Source organism: Equus caballus, chromosome 8 (genome assembly GCF_041296265.1).
Source record: "Equus caballus isolate H_3958 breed thoroughbred chromosome 8, TB-T2T, whole genome shotgun sequence".
Classification (NCBI taxonomy): domain Eukaryota; kingdom Metazoa; phylum Chordata; class Mammalia; order Perissodactyla; family Equidae; genus Equus; species Equus caballus.
Genome location: NC_091691.1, coordinates 3,895,303 through 3,903,188, shown reverse-complemented (window position 1 = coordinate 3,903,188; position 7,886 = coordinate 3,895,303). Strand labels below are relative to the sequence as shown.

The following is a 7,886-nucleotide window of genomic DNA, read 5'->3' as shown; positions in this document are numbered from 1 at the left end:
CCATAGCAAGAAGGAGAGTGTGTATCATGGTCCAGCACACACTTACATAAATAAAACCATATGAGTAACTGAAATAATTTAATAAACTGACATGTATTGCCTATTTTTAGTATGTGCCATATATGTATTCTATTTTCCATTTTATAAAATTATTTTTTATTTATATACAATAAATACATTTATATATGTATTATTGATATTAAAATATATAATACACAAAATACATATAATACATAAAAATTGAAGATTTAGATTATCCACTTATCTATGTTGATAAATGTAGGCATCATGTACATTTTCCATTTAAATAAGTGTTAATAATAACTTATCCATGGTCTCTGACCACAGTTTGAAGATGAGAAGTGACAGTCAATCCTTTTAGAGTAGGAGAAAGCTCCATGAGATTCCACTGCTTCTCATCTGACAAAGGGGCGCCCACTGCTCTGCCCGCATTCTCTCAGCATCAACGCACACAGCGTGCACAGAGTTAATTTACACTCTGAGTGTTCTGGTCTTTTCTCTGGTTCATTTGTATTCTCAGCTCTTCTACCAAATTGTTTTAAAACTATTTGTAATTTCTGCTTTCCACTGAAAACTAGGAGGCAGGCAACTGTGACCTGTCTATCACATAGTAGCATCTGTAGTAGATTAGCAAACCCACAGACACGTTTCATAATTTCCAGGAGCATATGTCTCATTACAGCAAATTTTTCATCTGGCACAAAACATGTCTATTGATAACGCAAATAGACAGAGAGACAATTGTGTCTCTAAAGAAAAGTTAGAAAGCCAAAACTAGAGAAACTTATGTTTAGCAATCAGTCTCAGCATACCGTCCTACCCGAAATGGTTTAGACGCTCAATGAATATCTATTTAGTTTAACTTAGTACAAACTTTTCTCTTCTTTACATTTCTTTCAATGCTTGTTTTTGACATATGTTTGGATCAGACAGTAAATATTTAACCACCACCCCAAGTCATTCCCCCTGCAGACAAATTCTGCAACAGAAACAGCAGGAGCCTATGCAGCCAGTGGACCCAGGGAGAAAAGTTGTACATTTGCTTTACATTCAATACTGATGACTCTGAGGACATGTCTGTTCTTATTAAACCAACAAACTTGAACAATTTTTTATCACAGATTATCTCTGATCACTTGAACTTGAAAAGCATTTGAGTTAGTTTCTATATTTCTGAAAGTTTTAGGGATGCTTAATTTATATAAATGTTTAATTTTGGCAATACCATCCAGAGGTAGAAAAATCTCATATATAGAGAGAGACAGACATACATACATAGACACAGAGAGAGACACAACAGAGATCTTTAAAGATGTTAGCCACGTCTCAGATACAAAACTGAAAAGAAGAGTTGGATCCAAATTGTGTTCCTGGCAGAGGGACTAAATTAAGGTTACCTGCTCAGGTGGCCAAAGGTTTTTACTAAAAAAAAAGGTTGGCTTTTTCTTTTTGCATGTTGTGAGGATCCTTTTTAGAGCTGTGTTGAAGCACCTTTGTCTTTTGGAAGCTCCTGCATAGCAACTGAAGCGCACATTACATTGTCTCTGAGGGGTTGGAATCCTCTCTTTTAAGGGGGACCCTTAAGGTGGAAGATCTGAAACAAAGCTTCCCCAGAGCAGCCATTACAATTCCAAATTATCTCAGAAGTTCACCCATTTCCACTTGCTTAGTTTTAGATCTCTTATTTTCTAACCGTGCATGCAAATCAACTAATTGAGGTATTTCAAATGAGCCCCATTAGGGCCAAGAAAGTTTTAAATCATTCTTGGGTAAAATGGGTCCATTGAGGTAAAAATTTACAAGAAGAGGGACCATATTCTTTAAACATAAATCCAGCTGGGGTTCCCAAAGGAGGTTAACCACTTATGGCTGTTCTAGAACAATTGTTCCCCATAATTTAGAGAGGGCTGTTCTCAGATGACCAAGGCAGGAGGGTCTATGTCTTGGGTCAGGTATGTGCTGCCTGTGAGGACCACTTCTCAGAGTGTCACCAATGGGCCGTTGATCTCTTTTACATGTCTCAGAGATTCCTGAGCAGCAAGTGGTGTCAGGTTGCTCAAGGTCCTAGGATGACCAATCCTTCATCTGTGCCTTCAGGATAAACTTATCAAGTTCCTCTGACCCAAGAACAGGGTCTGTTCTTCATTGCGAGGCCCTGTGAGACCAGTGCGCGTCATGGACAGAGTCCCAAAACTTCTGCTGGATTTCTAGTCACCGAGAAACAACCCAAAAAGGGTCGGAAGGAGCAATGTGTCTTACCTTCGGAGTCGGAGGACCCTCATTTGGACAAGAGGAGAAACTACGAGGTCTGCGTTGGTTACGAAGAACAGCTGAATTTTGAATTGTAAGAGAATGTGGCCGCTTGAATAAATGAAAACCTACTAGACCTCCAATAACACTCACCAAGAAATGTCCTTACACCTGAATTCTCCGCCTAGTTAAGGTGAGGACGGAATCCTCCCTCCAAAGGACAGAACCAGTTAGTCCTTCCAAATAAAATCTGCTCTGAACCTCAAACGAAAATAGGAGCTTCGGATCCAGGAGAACTTACTGCTGGAGCTCTGAGGCTCACCAACGGAAACACGAGAGAACAAGCCTGTCTTGGAGGTGCCTTCCACGTGTCCATGGCAGCACCAGGGTCCGCGCTCAGTTGCTCTGGATCTGCCGACTACACCAAGAAATATCAACTGAGGAAAAATTCACTACATTCAATAGCAGATATTTATTTGGGCAATCAGAATTGCAATTCGGGAGACACAGATTCAGGCAGAAACCCAAAATGTGTTCCAAGAAAGACAAAGGAGGCAGGGGTTTATAAAGGCAAAAAGAAAAATTACACAGGTTGTTTTGAAAATTTGTCATTAGAGCTGGCAATAACTGTTACTTCTTGGCCATACACGATCAGTTGCTAAGGCCATTTCTACGGTAGAAAGTTCTTATCTACAGGAGTCAGCACATTTCTAGGAAGAAGGTCAAGATGACAACAGCAAAGCACAGTGCAAAAGTTATATTCCTGGGGCTGGTCAGGTGGTGTAGTGGTTAACTTCACGCACTCTGCTTTGCTGCCCAGGTTCGCCAGGCCGGATCTTGGATATGGACCCACACATGGCTCATCAAGCCATGCTGTGGTGGCACCCCACATATAAAATAGAGGAAGATTGGCAACAGATGTTAGCTCAGGGCCAATCTACCACACCAAAAAAAAGAAAGAAAAAGTGATATTCCCTCTGGTAGAGAGTGGCGTTCCTGCCTGAGCCCCGTTTCCTTAATGGCCTCCCAGTTTCATGTTAGCAGCCTTGACAGATGTGACTCCATTTTGTCCACAGCGAAAATAAACTTCCGGTGTTTAGGCCACCTGGTCCGTGGCATTTCGTCATGGCAGCCAAGCTGACTGAGAGGAAAGACCCACTCTCCCGGCACACGGGCAGGGAGGGGTTCTCCCGTGTCCCCGGCTCTCTGCTGACCTCCTCCATCCCCTGCTTCCTGCCGCTAAGGCCGTCTTTCTACGGCAGACCTGGGGGCACCGTCCAGAGGCTCACCAAGGCCCGCCTGGTGTCACGTTCGGTAACATCCTGTGCGCCACCCAGTGGGCGCTCCCGCCGCTCCAACCAAAGGTTCGAGAACGCACCGGTACGCCCAGGGCTCCCCTCACCTTGCGCCACCCACAGCCTTCCCGCCAAACGCGCATCCAATCAGAAAGCGTCACACTCCGCGCATCGAGCAAAAGCCAATGGAAAGCGGGATTCCGGCCATCGGCCCGCCCCCAGGCGCTCGGGACCAATGGCCTCGTGACCGCGGGGGCGGATCTGCGAGCGCGCCTGGCTGGTGAGGCTGCTGGGAGCTGGCCGTGTGGGGCGCGGCGGGCCGGAGCGACGGGGACTCCGGGCGCTGTGTCCCGCGGACGCCCAGGCGGGAGGGGACGGAGCCGCTTCATGGGGCGGCGGGGGCAGGCCCGGGAGGGTCCGGGTTGGGGCCGCAGGGCGTCGGCGGGGAGCGGAGCCGGAGAGCGTGGGAGGCCCGGGCCGCGACGGAAGGTTCTCGAAGCCCCCAGAGCTGTGTGTGGGGTCAAGTCTACCGGTGTTGGTCATGTAGAAATTCAGACTGAGACGCTTCACAGAGGCGCACTTTCAAGCAACACGTGAACATAAATAGCGCATGGAGTCTGAATCCTCCGCAGGCGGTTCCTTCAAGTCACCGCGCGTCCCACGGAAAAGCAGCGGGTCCAGCGGCGACTCCACACCCGCCCCGCGCTTCCCGACAGCGGCTTCCAGCTGTGCACGGGGCTCCGTCTGCGCCTCCGTCTGTCCAGCTCTGTCTCCAGGGAGAGACTGAACACAAGTGATGATCTTTCTGGCCTCAACTGGCTTTTCTTTCTTTTACTCTGAGCGCTAAGGGCGAGGAGTCCAGTGACCACAGGTACGGTCCGGTGCCACTACCTTGATCTGGGCTCAGGCGCCAGCAGTCGTGTCCACCTTTGATTGTGCACCGTCAGTGCGAACGTCAGCGCAGTGAAGGGACTAGGAACCGCCCAGTCCTGCTATGAAACGCTTGTCCCTCCACGCGCCCTGGAGAAGTCTGTGGACCCCCAGCGCCTGGGGACTCCACTGTGGTCACTCTGAGGACCGGGGCTGGGGGGTGGCCAGCAACCGTGCCGTTTGCCCCTAGCGCTGCCTTCCGGTCCGTTTGAGTATTACCTGTTCTTTGCGTTGAGCCTCATCACTCAGAAGGTACGGAATCGATGTCTGTGAGCGGTTTGCTTTCGTAAAGCCCCTCGTGAAGGGTGGGGGCCATGACCCGGGCTCTTGTTTTCACATGGAGAAGGGGGAGCTTGGATTTGCCCGAGAGCCAGCTGTCAGCCTTTCCATGTCTTCTGTTTCTCCTTCTCACTTCCCGCCTCCTTTCTGCGGGTCCTCCTTTCCTTCTGCCTCCAGCCTTTGCCCTTCAGGCCGTCCTTACTTAGTGAGGACGACAGCCTGGTGGGCAGACTTAACAGCCAGTGTGGGGTGACCTGAGCACCCCAGGTGGCGGTCAGGGAGGCTTCCCACAGAAGGTGCTTGCTGGGCGTGGGGTCAGGGTGGAGGTGCCAGGAAGTTCACATGCCGGCAGAACTGAGGGGTCTAGTGAGGCCCTCTGCAGTGGGAGCTTTTCTGGCATTGCCCTGGGTGCTCGTGGGCCAGCCTCGGGGACACAGCCAATGTCCCACGGCCTCCCTGCATTGAGTCAAGCCTGCGATCGCTGGGGTCAGCAGCCTGGGGCGACACCCAGAGCCACACGTTAACGTGAGTTTCATTTTCCAGCCACTCCCCGGGGCCCTGCACGTTCGTCCTTCAGACTGTGCCTATTTCATCCTGGTGGACAGGTACCTCTCATGGTTCCTGCCCACAGAAGGCAATGTGCTCCCCCTACTCTCCTCCAGTCCGGGGGCGCCCAGCCCCTCACCAGCTCCCAGGTAAGGCTCTTGGCCAGTGCCTGAGGTGGCCAATGCCTCCTGTTAGCCGTTAAGGCCTGGCCCTTCCCTGAGGCAGTGGCCCAGTCAGTGGGTACTGCTTATGGGGACAATGGTGCCATTCTTTGTCCAGGGCTCCCCGATTTTTCTTATACCTAAGGCTAGGTCAGGACAGCCATCTGAGAGCCCCTAGGCTGGGGTGGGGTGACCTTCCCAGGCCAGAGGAGGGGAGGGGAGGTAAGAGATGTCACTAGCTAAGTAGCTGGGACTTCTGTGGCACCAGCCCCTGAGGCACCTTGGCCCTGGTAAGCGGTGTGCGCCCAGGGGGGCGTATTGTGGTCAGTGATGGTCGTGTGAACTGAAGGGGGATAAATATTGATATCAAGAACAGATACCTTTGTGACAAATCCAAAACCACTTTGTATTTGTGTTTGCTCACTCGTGGAGGGTACATTAAACCCTGATGAATTTTAATAGACGCACGTTCTGCAATGTCACTGCAACGTACTGAATTTCCCATGATCCTTCGTTTCTCTGCCTGCTGGCCATGCTGACCTGCATTTGTGTCTGTTGTGTGATAGAGCGTTTAGGGTTAGATTCAGGGTCAACAAAGAGGCCTTTACAAACACTGTGGATTCTTTTCAGTTGTATCCTAAGGCTTCTGTCACATCTGGAATCCACTCCAACCACGAGGAGGAGAGTCCCTTCAGTGCCTATGAAATGGACTCTTCACAAGTTTATAGTTTTAAAACTGAGAGTCTTGGGGCCGGCCCTGTGGCTGAGTGGTTAAGTTTGCACGCTCTGCTTTGGTGGCCCAGGGTTTCACCGGTTCGAATCCTGAGCATGCACATGGCAGCGCTCATCAAGCCATGCTGAGGTGGCATCCCACATGCCACAGCTGGAAGGATCCACAAGTAAAAATACACAACTATGTACAAAGCCAGGGGGCTTTGGGGAGAAAAAAGAAAAATAAAATCTTTAAAAAAATTAAAATAAAAAAATAAAACTGGGAGTCTGGAAGAATCAATTCATGATTCCAAAATGTTTATTTCTTAATATTTTAGTTTTTCACAAACTGATGCTTTTGAAAGAGATGTTATTAATTGTCCTCTTTGACTTCTGAGGTCATCCCTGGGGGTGGAGTGGTGGTGTGGGTCCACCTTCACATTCAGGGTGCAGATCCGTGTGACCCAAACTCTGACATTCTTTCCATTTGATGACTTCTCCATGTTCCCTTCCCCCTGTGTGATGATGATTCTTTCCAGACATTCACATGTTGGACATGTGAATATGTGTTTTTAAACCTTTGGTGACTTTTTCTGAAAATTAAAACATGGAAATCCTCGTAAATATTTCAGGATTTGCTGGTACCTTGAATGTTAACTAATAGAATTCCTCTGGGTTTTGTGGCCCTAGTTCAGATCCTTTAAGGTGCGTGAACAAGATTCTGTGCTCCCTTCTGGGGGTTACGTTCTGTGTTGACGAGGCACAATGCTGTCTTTTAATCCTGGGAACAGCTTTAGTGAGAAATCGTTCACATACCAGCCACACCTGAAGGTGTGCAGTTCAGTTTTTTAGTATATTCACAGAATTGTGCAACATCAACACAGTCGATTTTAGGACAGCCATCCCTCTAAAGAAACACCCTCCTCGTTAGGAGACAGTCCCATTTCCCCCAGCCCCTAGGGCCTAGGCAAACACAAATCCACTTTCTGTTTCTATGGATTGGCCCATTTTGCACATTTCTTGTGAATGGAATTACACAGTGTGTGACCTTCTGTGTCTGGCTCCTTTCCCTCAGCATAATGGTTTCAGGGTCCATCCGTGTTGTGGCGTGTGTCAGCCCCTCATTGCTTTGATTGCTGAATAATATCCATTGTGCGGCTATAGCATGATGTATTTCTCCTTTCCTCAGGTGATGGACATTTGGGTTGTGCCCACTTTGTGGCTCTTCTGACTATGGCTGCTGTGAACATTCCTGCACAAGTTTTTGCATGGACATCTGCTTTCATTTCTTTTGGGCGCACGCCTGGGAGCGGAACTGCTGGGTCAGATGGTCACTCTCTGTGTCACTGTTTGGATGCCTGGAGGACTTTTCGCAAAGTGACTACACCATGTTACATTCCTGCAGCAGCGTGTGAGGGTTCCAGTTCCTCCACATCCTCACCCATACTCACCGTCTGTCTTTGATTCTAGCCACGCTGTGGGTGTGAAATGGCTTCTCTCTGTGGCCTTGATTGGTATTTCTCTGATGGCTGATGATGTTGGACATCTTTTCATGTGCTCAGTGGCCATTTGTGTGTCTTCTTTGGAGAAATGTCTGTTCAGCTCATTGGCCTATATTTATATTGGGTTAATTGTGGGGGTTTTTTTGAGGAAGATTAGCCCTGAGCTCACATCTGCTGCCAGTCCTCCTCTT

At 48.6% G+C, this 7,886-nt stretch overlaps 1 long non-coding RNA gene across 1 annotated transcript; it reads left to right on the top strand.

The window, feature by feature from the left end:
- The first annotated feature begins 4,547 nt into the window (after positions 1 to 4,547).
- On the top strand, positions 4,548 to 7,604 carry LOC138925316 (uncharacterized). The gene is made up of 3 exons (XR_011441288.1): positions 4,548 to 4,748; positions 5,319 to 5,470; positions 7,383 to 7,604. It is a non-coding gene; the product is annotated as an uncharacterized lncRNA (long non-coding RNA).
- Positions 7,605 to 7,886: the final 282 nt, after the last annotated feature.